The sequence below is a fragment of the Spea bombifrons genome, chromosome 10 (genome assembly GCF_027358695.1).
Source record: "Spea bombifrons isolate aSpeBom1 chromosome 10, aSpeBom1.2.pri, whole genome shotgun sequence".
NCBI lineage: Eukaryota > Metazoa > Chordata > Amphibia > Anura > Pelobatidae > Spea > Spea bombifrons.
Window position 1 is genome coordinate 26,182,895 of NC_071096.1, and position 9,123 is coordinate 26,192,017.

At 40.0% G+C, this 9,123-nt stretch overlaps 4 non-coding genes across 4 annotated transcripts; 1 reads left to right on the forward strand and 3 right to left on the reverse strand.

The window, feature by feature from the left end:
- Window positions 1-1,381: 1,381 nt before the first annotated feature.
- Window positions 1,382-1,453, reverse strand: TRNAQ-CUG (transfer RNA glutamine (anticodon CUG)). Its single transcript has one exon. It is a non-coding gene; the product is annotated as a tRNA-Gln (tRNA).
- Window positions 1,454-1,690: 237 nt separating this feature from the next.
- TRNAQ-UUG (transfer RNA glutamine (anticodon UUG)) lies at window positions 1,691-1,762 on the forward strand. Its single transcript has one exon. It is a non-coding gene; the product is annotated as a tRNA-Gln (tRNA).
- A 5,881-nt stretch (window positions 1,763-7,643) lies between these two features.
- TRNAL-CAA (transfer RNA leucine (anticodon CAA)) lies at window positions 7,644-7,751 on the reverse strand. Its single transcript has 2 exons — window positions 7,714-7,751; window positions 7,644-7,689 (listed from the first exon to the last, which is right to left on the reverse strand). It is a non-coding gene; the product is annotated as a tRNA-Leu (tRNA).
- A 646-nt stretch (window positions 7,752-8,397) lies between these two features.
- Window positions 8,398-8,504, reverse strand: TRNAL-CAA (transfer RNA leucine (anticodon CAA)). The gene is made up of 2 exons: window positions 8,467-8,504; window positions 8,398-8,443 (listed from the first exon to the last, which is right to left on the reverse strand). It is a non-coding gene; the product is annotated as a tRNA-Leu (tRNA).
- Window positions 8,505-9,123: the final 619 nt, after the last annotated feature.

Here is a 9,123-nt window from a genome sequence, read left to right on the forward strand (position 1 = left end):
CTTGTTATACGTATCACTGCTATGTGAAAATAATGGACGGTAATAATAATTTTCACTTTAGCAATTATGTTTTTGTTTATTTCAACAGCAAAAGCTTTGCTTATAGTATGTCAATTATGTCAGCTTTAAATAAAAATAAAATGTGTATCAGTCATGCTGTTTAGAGGTTGTCCAGGATTTGTACTATCATTATTGTGCTATACCACATACTGCTGAAGTCATTGCCAGTCCTCGTTAGTATAGTGGTAAGTATCCCCGCCTGTCACGCGGGAGACCGGGGTTCGATTCCCCGACGGGGAGGCTATAGATTTTTATTTATGTTACATATATATGAGCAAAAACATGTTATACAAACATGGGTAGCATACTCCTTGAAAAATATCCTTTGTTACTTTGCATATTTTTCACAGTTTAGGTGGTGAGATTCTGGTGTCTAATTGAATAATGTTTGGGTTAGCTATCCATAAACATATGTACCACAATCCCCTGTGTGCTTAACCAGTCCTTGTTAGTATAGTGGTGAGTATTCTTGCCTGTCACAAGGGACACTGGATTTCCATTAGGTGGGTCCCCCCCCCCCTCTCTATATGCAAAAATGTATTTCACATATTTGAGAGATCTGTATTATGTTAATTTGGTGATGGTTTAATGACCATATTATTATATTTACTTTTAAATGTTTATGACTGCTTGTTTGGCGGTATTACAATAAATGAAAATACATTTATTAGTGCGATCTATACAGAATGAAATTTCAAAGAAGCTATATGGAAACCGCATTAAAAATGTAATACAACCAGACATTAACTCACTCCACATAGACACTACACAACCAATAACACACATGCACACAGAAACCCATATTCTAACAAACTTATCTAGAGACTAACACACTCACATCAATACACTCCCCACACCCTAGCAGACAAACACTAACATACACAGACCCTTTAACACAGCACTGACACTCATACAACTAGACACAGACACACATATTGACATACCCAGACATACACAGTCAGCACACTAACATACCCAAACACACACAGTGTGAGCTACTGCCGCAATGTAATGCTTTGTTTTTAATATTAATTTTTAATTACTGCAATACCAAAGAGGACTGGCTTTTGTGTTTTGTCTGTAAGGCATTATTTTGTAAGTATAGCAAAAAAGATGCATTGGTTACATTATGTTGTTGCCAATGAGGGGCCCTGCAAAAGTCAAGTCATCCTGGGCCCCACAATGGATTTAAAAGATGGAATTTGGGGAAAAGGGTTATACTAAAATGGAGGCAAGACCCCCAGATTATATTAAATGATGATGTATATACAATAAATGTGGAAATGAAGACTCCAGAAACACAAAATGTGGCATAAGATAAAGGTTCCACCGAGATTTGAACTCGGATCGCTGGATTCAGAGTCCAGAGTGCTAACCATTACACCATGGAACCTTGTTGCTTAGTGCGTTTAATTGGGACAGTCACAAACAGAACAACAATGTTTCTGACCATCATTATGGAATTATTGTAGAGAATTCCATAAGTAGAAAGTCCAGTGACATCACACCATGATCCACATTACATGGGTAGAGCGTTATCTGACACCATACCACTGCATTTATATTTCAGATTGAATGTTCTGTCACCTAATGTTTATATATACATATTTCAAAGCTAGATTTATACTAAGGTTCCATGGTGTAATGGTTAGCACTCTGGACTTTGAATCCAGCGATCCGAGTTCAAATCTCGGTGGAACCTGTGTAACTTTCTTTTTATTAATGACTTCTTTGATAGGATCCTCATTTGCCCAAATCGTCACTATGACTTCATACCTGTTTTAACTCTACTTTTTGTCTCCCTTCCCTTAGCAAAGTTCATCTCCCTTCCTTCTTACCAACCCCTTCAAAATCTACATTTCACCGTCCCTTCGGTCATCCCCCAGCTCAAACCCCATGCCCTTCTCTCCTTACTTCAAAGCTTCCCTTTTACTAACCAATCTCTGGTGAAGGCAGCCCATCACCACAAATACCTTTTATTGCACTTTATACTCCCCTTTCATGCTCAAGTGGCATATAATCTAACCCTGGCCCCTCTATTCCAACCTGCTTTTGGCCCTGTACAAATACAACCACAAATCTTCCAATCTCAATCCAGTCTACTGTAGCCCCAGCACTCTCTGTGTGGAACAAACTTTTATCCCATTCATTACATTTTCATTTATAACCAACTCAGCCAATGTCGTTACTAGAGTCTCTCTCCCTCGGTTTCTTGCTGTACAGGTAGTGAACCTATTTACATATAAGGTTAGGGAGCCATTTATATGATAATCATTCAGTTGATTTCTGTTTTTATTTAGGCCCCTTAGGAAGTTCGCAAGATATGAAGGGAACAGTTTATTTTGGTGTCCATTTTGAGTCTGTGAGCTTCTGGTATCTAACATCTATGTTGTTTTGCTACAATTTTTTGTGCAAGCTACTAATACATTCTAAGTTGCACAAGACAAATAGCTAACATGCACCAGGCACCAATGTACCCAACCCAAGTATATTATTATCAATGCCCTGTGTGGGGGGTATAAAACAGCTTTTAAAGGATGTTCTTTGTCCTGCTAACATGGTACAACTCTATACCTTACTTTATTACTTTTGCTCACTGTAAGGGGCTTGCATTTTCTAAGTGACTTGCTTTCTGTAAGTGACCAGTTTGTGCACCACAGCAGCGGCAGAGAAGTGGTATTATAAGTATACCAACAGTGGGTTTGTATCTCAACCAGCAACAAGAGGGTTGAAGGGTTTGTGGTAAAAAAAAAAACAAAAAAAAAAACAAAAAAAACTGTGTGTTTTGCATTAACTGTTTGGGTTTTTTTTCTCTCCCATTTTCTATAGTGTAATTAGTTAAGGGTGGGGTTTATAATCAATTAACTGTGTTGCTCTGTATATAAGGAAGTGGTTAAACTCACAGAGCTTGCTCACTGTAAGGGGCTTGCATTTTCTAAGTGACTTGCTTTCTGTAAGTGACCAGTTTGTGCACCACAGCAGTTAGTGCAACACAAGAGTGCAAGAGCAAGGAGGGTAAGTGACATAAAGCAATTGTTTAAATTCTATACTCGTGTCCCTTTATAAAGAATGAGCAAGCTTGGAGATTTCACTCAGTGCACATCATGCCATATGTATGCATGCTTGGAACAGCAGTTCCTGGGTCCATATCACTGTGGTAATTGTGATCAATTGGTCTCTCTGGAAGCTGAGGTTGGTGCTCTTAAGAGGCACATTGAAACACTGAGAGAGATTGACAACCTTGAGAGGAGTCTGTTGCTCCTCTCAGTCAGAAGGGAGTCAGGCACATAGCTGGGTGACAGTAAGACGTGGTTGCAGTGGGGAAGGGAAGAGGAAGAGGCAGGCCAGCCCAGAGTCTCTCCCTCCCAACAAATTTGCCCTTTTAAGTGAGCATGTTGGGGAGGCAGACTCAGAGGTAGGCTTTGCGGAAAAAGCTGTTCTCCCTAACAGCCGGGAGAGCAGCTCATCCAATGTGCAGGGGATCCGAAAGGAAGGAAAGCCCAGGCAGGTTGTGGTGGTAGGGGATTCAATAATCAGGAAAACAGACAGGGTAATCTGTAGCTCTGATCGCAGCAACCGAATGGTTTGCTGTCTCCCGGGTGCCCGGGTTCGGCATGTTGCGGACAGAGTGGATAGATTATTGGGAGGGGCTGGTGAGGATCCAGCTGTCTTGGTGCACATTGGCACCAACGACATAGTAAGAGGAAGATGGAGTGTCCTAAAAGATAATTTTAGGGACTTGGGTAGTAAGATTAAGAAAAGGACCTCCAAGGTAGTATTCTCAGAGATACTACCTGTGCCATGCGCTACACCAGAAAGGCAGCAGGAGATTAGGCAGCTAAATGCATGGCTGAAGTCTTGGTGTAAGAAGGAGGGCTTTGGGTTCTTAGAGCACTGGGCTGATTTTGCTTTGGGGTACAATCTCTATAGTCGTGATGGATTGCACCTAAATGCAAGAGGGTCCAATGTGCTTGGGGAGAGAATGGTTAGACGGTTGGAGGAGATTTTAAACTAGGAATGGGGGGGGAGGGAATAAATACCGGGTTAGACAGTATAGAAAGGGAAGGCGATTTACTTAGTAACCAGGTGGGTGGATGTGGGGGCTTGGTCTATAAAGATAATAGGGAGAAGCATATGTTTTGCCCCCCAAAGCAAGGACAGAAAGTGATTGCAGCATCGGTGTTAAATGATAAGCTGAAGGTCATGTCTACAAATGCTCGCAGTTTAGGGAATAAGATCCATGAACTTGTAACAGTTGTGGCAACTGAGAATGTTGATATAGTGGCTGTTACTGAGACATGGTATAATGAGAAAAATGACTGGGACATATCAATACCGGGGTACTCTTTATATAGAAAAAGATAGAAAGGGCAGGAAAGGGGGAGGGGGGTGGCCCTATATGTGAAAAATAACATAAAATCTAACTTAATACAAGTTGGTGAAGAGAACTTAGAGTCGGTTTGGGTTACAGTACAATTTGGCAAAAGTAAAGTAACTCGCATAGGTGTGATTTATAGACCCCCAGGACAAGTAGAAGAACTCGATAATCTACTAGTGGAGGAAATAGCTAAAATGACAGTGAAGGGGGATGTTATAATCATGGGTGACTTTAATCTCCCTGATGTGAACTGGAAAACGAAAGTAGCTGGTTGTACCAGGAGTGCGGATATTCTAAACTCCTTATTGGGATTATCTTTAAAACAGGTGGTTGAGGAACCAACTCGTAAGGAGGCCACATTGGATTTAGTGTTCACAAATGGAGATTTGTTAACAGATATTACTGTAGGTGAAAGTTGGGGATCTAGTGATCATCAGTCTGTGTGGTTTAATATACGAACAGTGACTGAGTCACACCACACAAAAACAAAAGTTTTAGATTTTAGAAAAGCTGACTTTTCTAAAATGAGAAAATGTATAGAGGAGTCATTATCAGACTGGCACAATTTAAATGGTGTTCAGGAGAAATGGGATTTTGTAAAAGCTGTTTTATCGAAGATAACAGAAAATTGTATTAGGTTGGTCAGTAAGAGTAAAAAATTAAGGAAACCGCTGTGGTACTCTGCAGAAGTGGCCAAAATCGTGAAAGACAAGAAGTTAGCCTTTAGTAGATACAAAAATACCCAAAGTGAGGAAGATAGACAGATCTATAAAATTAGGCAGAAAGAGGCAAAGAAAGTTATAAAAACTGCCAAATCACAGGCAGAAGAGCGAATTGCCCTATCAGTAAAAAATGGAGATAAAACATTTTTTAGAAATATAAATGAGAAAAGGAAAGTTAAACACGGATTAGTTAGACTAAAAACAAAAGGCATATATGTAGAAGAGGATAAAGGTTTAGCTGACTGCCTCAATGAATATTTCTGTTCAGTTTTTACAGATGAGAATGATGGAATGGGACCTCAGTTGGGAAAAAAGACTGAATCATTTGAAATATGTGAGTTTATCGAGGCGGAGGTTTTACTTCAGTTGTCTAAGGTAAAGACAAATAAGTCGATGGGGCCTGATGGGATACACCCCAAGTTATTAAAAGAGCTTGGGGGTGTACTAGCAAAACCGTTAACTGATATATTTAACGAATCATTGGTAACGGGAGTTGTCCCTGGGGATTGGAAAGTAGCGAATGTTGTGCCTATACACAAAAAAGGCAGTAGGGAGGAGTCGGGCAACTACAGGCCAGTTAGTCTTACATCTGTAGTGGGAAAATTAATGGAAACAATGTTAAAGGAAAGGATTGTTGAACATCTGAAGTCACATGGCTTTCAAGATCAAAAACAACATGGGTTTTCCTCAGGAAGATCTTGCCAAACAAATCTTATTGATTTTTTTGATTGGGTGACTAAAGTAATTGATCAAGGTGGTGCAGTAGACATTGCGTATCTGGATTTCAGTAAGGCCTTTGACACTGTCCCACATAGAAGACTTATAAATAAACTGCAATCTCTGGGTTTAGATCCCAATGTTGTTGAATGGATTAAGGAGTGGCTGAGTGACAGAAAACAGAGGGTTGTAGTCAATGGCGTATATTCAGAACAAGGTCTTGTTACCAGTGGGATACCTCAGGGATCTGTACTTGGACCCATTCTCTTTAATATTTTCATTAGTGATATTGCAGATGGTGTTGATGGAAAGGTATGTTTATTTGCCGACGACACAAAAATTTGCAACAGGGTTGATGTTCCTGGAGGAAGAAGCCAAATGGCAAACGATCTAGGTAAGCTGGAAAAATGGTCAGAGCTGTGGCAATTGGCATTTAACGTGGATAAATGCAAAGTAATGCACCTGGGGCATAAAAACCCAAGGGCAGAGTATAGACTATTTGGTACTGTCCTAACCTCAACGTGTGAGGAAAGGGATTTAGGGGTAATTATTTCTGAGGATTTAAAGGTAGGTAGACAATGCAGTAGAGCAGCAGGTAATGCTAGCAGAATGCTTGGTTGTATAGGGAGAGGTATTAGCAGTAGGAAGAGGGAAGTGCTCATGCCGCTGTACAGATCACTGGTGAGACCTCACTTGGAGTATTGTGTACAGTACTGGAGACCATTTCTCCAGAAGGATATAGATATGTTGGAGAAAGTGCAGAGAAGGGCTACTAAAATGGTTTATGGATTACAAAATAAACCTTACCAGGACAGGTTAAAGGATCTTAACCTATATAGCCTGGAAAAAAGACGGGACAGGGGGGATATGATAGAAACATTTAAATACTTAAAGGGAATCAACAAAGTAAAGGAAGAAAGTTTATTTAAAAGAAGAAATAAAACCGCAACAAGAGGACACAAGCATAAACTAGAGGGGCAAAGGTTTAATGGTAACATCAGAAAATATTACTTTACGGAAAGGGTAGTGGACGCATGGAATAGCCTCCCAGTGGAAGTGGTAGATGTTAATACAGTAAAGTCATTTAAGCAAGCATGGGATAGGCATAATGCCAAGCTAGATATAGGATAAGGGCAAGTACTAAAGGAGAGTACTCAGAGGTTGGGCAGACTGGATGGGCCTTCTGGCTCTTATCTGCCGTCACTTTCTATGTTTCTATGTTTATTTTGAAATCTAAGGAACTTGACTGCTGTGAGGACCTAAAATGTTGAGTGGCATGTAAAAATGCCACCAAAAAAAAGCTTTTGTGCTTGGGGTGTGAAATCTCAGGTCCTTAAGATATTAACTCACTACTCACCAAAAAGCTCAGCTCAGTATAGTTCACCATAATTTCAGAAAGGGCTTCTCTAATTGAAGAAATTCTATGGTATACACAATAAAATGTGCAGTAGTACGCATTAGTGAGGTAAACAGTCTTTTGCCTCATTGATGTTATTTTATTTGATGGAACAAAAAATGTTTCACACAACAATAATGCAGAAATATAAGGGCATCCTCAGCAGGAAATGAGTTGTGTCCCAGACTGCTCTCTTTACTGCATGTGTTCTGGTTATAGCAAGTACTATATAAACTGATTATATAACTCATCAAATCTTTCAGTTGCATTCGCCAACACCCAAATGGTTAATGTATAAAAAGTCTGAAAATATTATTAACGCTATTTCTAGATTTCCTAATTCTATCCTAAAAATAAATAAATAGTGATGTGTCAGAAGTGGGATTTGAACCCACGCCTCCATTCGGAGACCAGAACACCCAATTTAGGGAAGATAGACTCTTGAGTCTGGCGCCTTAGACCACTCGGCCATCCTGACAGCTGAGAAATCGTTATGTTGTTCGGTATGAAATGATGTTTTCTAATCTCAGACTTCCGTGTTCTCTTCAGTTTATTTTGCCGTTTTCATAGCATGTTAATAAAGGTATGGGGAACGTTAGAAGACACATGATTAATCACATTTAAATAGCTAACCAAAGGCTTTGATTTATATACCTATATCAATAACCATAGCGTGGGCTCCGGGACACACTACAAAACGCCGTACACGAACCATGGGCGCTTCTGCAAATATATTCCCAATACACGTTTTCAGACTGATTAAGGAAGCTGTCAATCACCTCGAATGACCCAGTCACCGAGCACCATCATCATAAAGTCCTCACCCAATATTTACCCAGTAAAGACAATGTGGCGCTTTGCGATTGCGTTCACTTCGATCTCTTATTTAATCTGGAATATCGCTATCCACAATGTGAAATATATATTTATATCCCGAGTTCATTATTCTAATTTTTTTTTAAGAATACTGCAGATTTCTGCCCCTTCATTATGTCATTAAAATACATTATATTTGATTAATTATATTCCCATCACCCTTAACTGTCAGTCATTGCTTTATTGTAGTGATGTATGAGCTTCTACAGCAACTGTAGCTGTGTGCCAGGAATCAAAAAAAAAGTGTGTGTCAGAAGTGGGATTTGAACCCACGCCTCCATTCGGAGACCAGAACACCCATCAAGGAAGATGTAAATCTTGAGTCTGGCGCCTTAGACCGCTCGGCCATCCTGACAACGCGGCTGGCGTAGGTAAGTGTATGCTAAAGCTTGCTGCTGTCGTTAAACAAATCTGTGTTCAGCATAAAAGTTTGATCTGCTGTTAGTTCCCATCTTCAAAGAGTATTACCACCAAAAGTTTTAAAAACAACATTAACCAGTGGCCATGCTGAGGCATGGCCATTGGGCCTGACTGCCGCACGACGCAGGGGTGTACCTAGAGTATTTGGCACCTGTGGCAGATCCTGTATGTGGCACACACGCACACTTTAAAACTGCATAGTTTCTATGGTTAGGCAAACATTGACAGGGGTACAGCATAATTGTTATCATTATATACTGAGGCACACATTGACGGTGGTACAGCATAACTGCTATCATTATATACTTAGGGATTACGCTGTACCACCGTCAATGTGTGCTTATACAGTGAGCCAGACACTGACAATACCGCAGTACAACCCCTATCACTATATACTAAGCCAAACATTGATGCAATATAGGCCTACCACGTCAGTGACTGGCTTAGTATATAGTAAGGATGCACCAAAATGAAAATTGCTGTTTGCAATCATATATATATTAATAGTGTTTTTCTGTCCAATTTTGGTGTGTAATTTCCTTTTAATAAAAGTG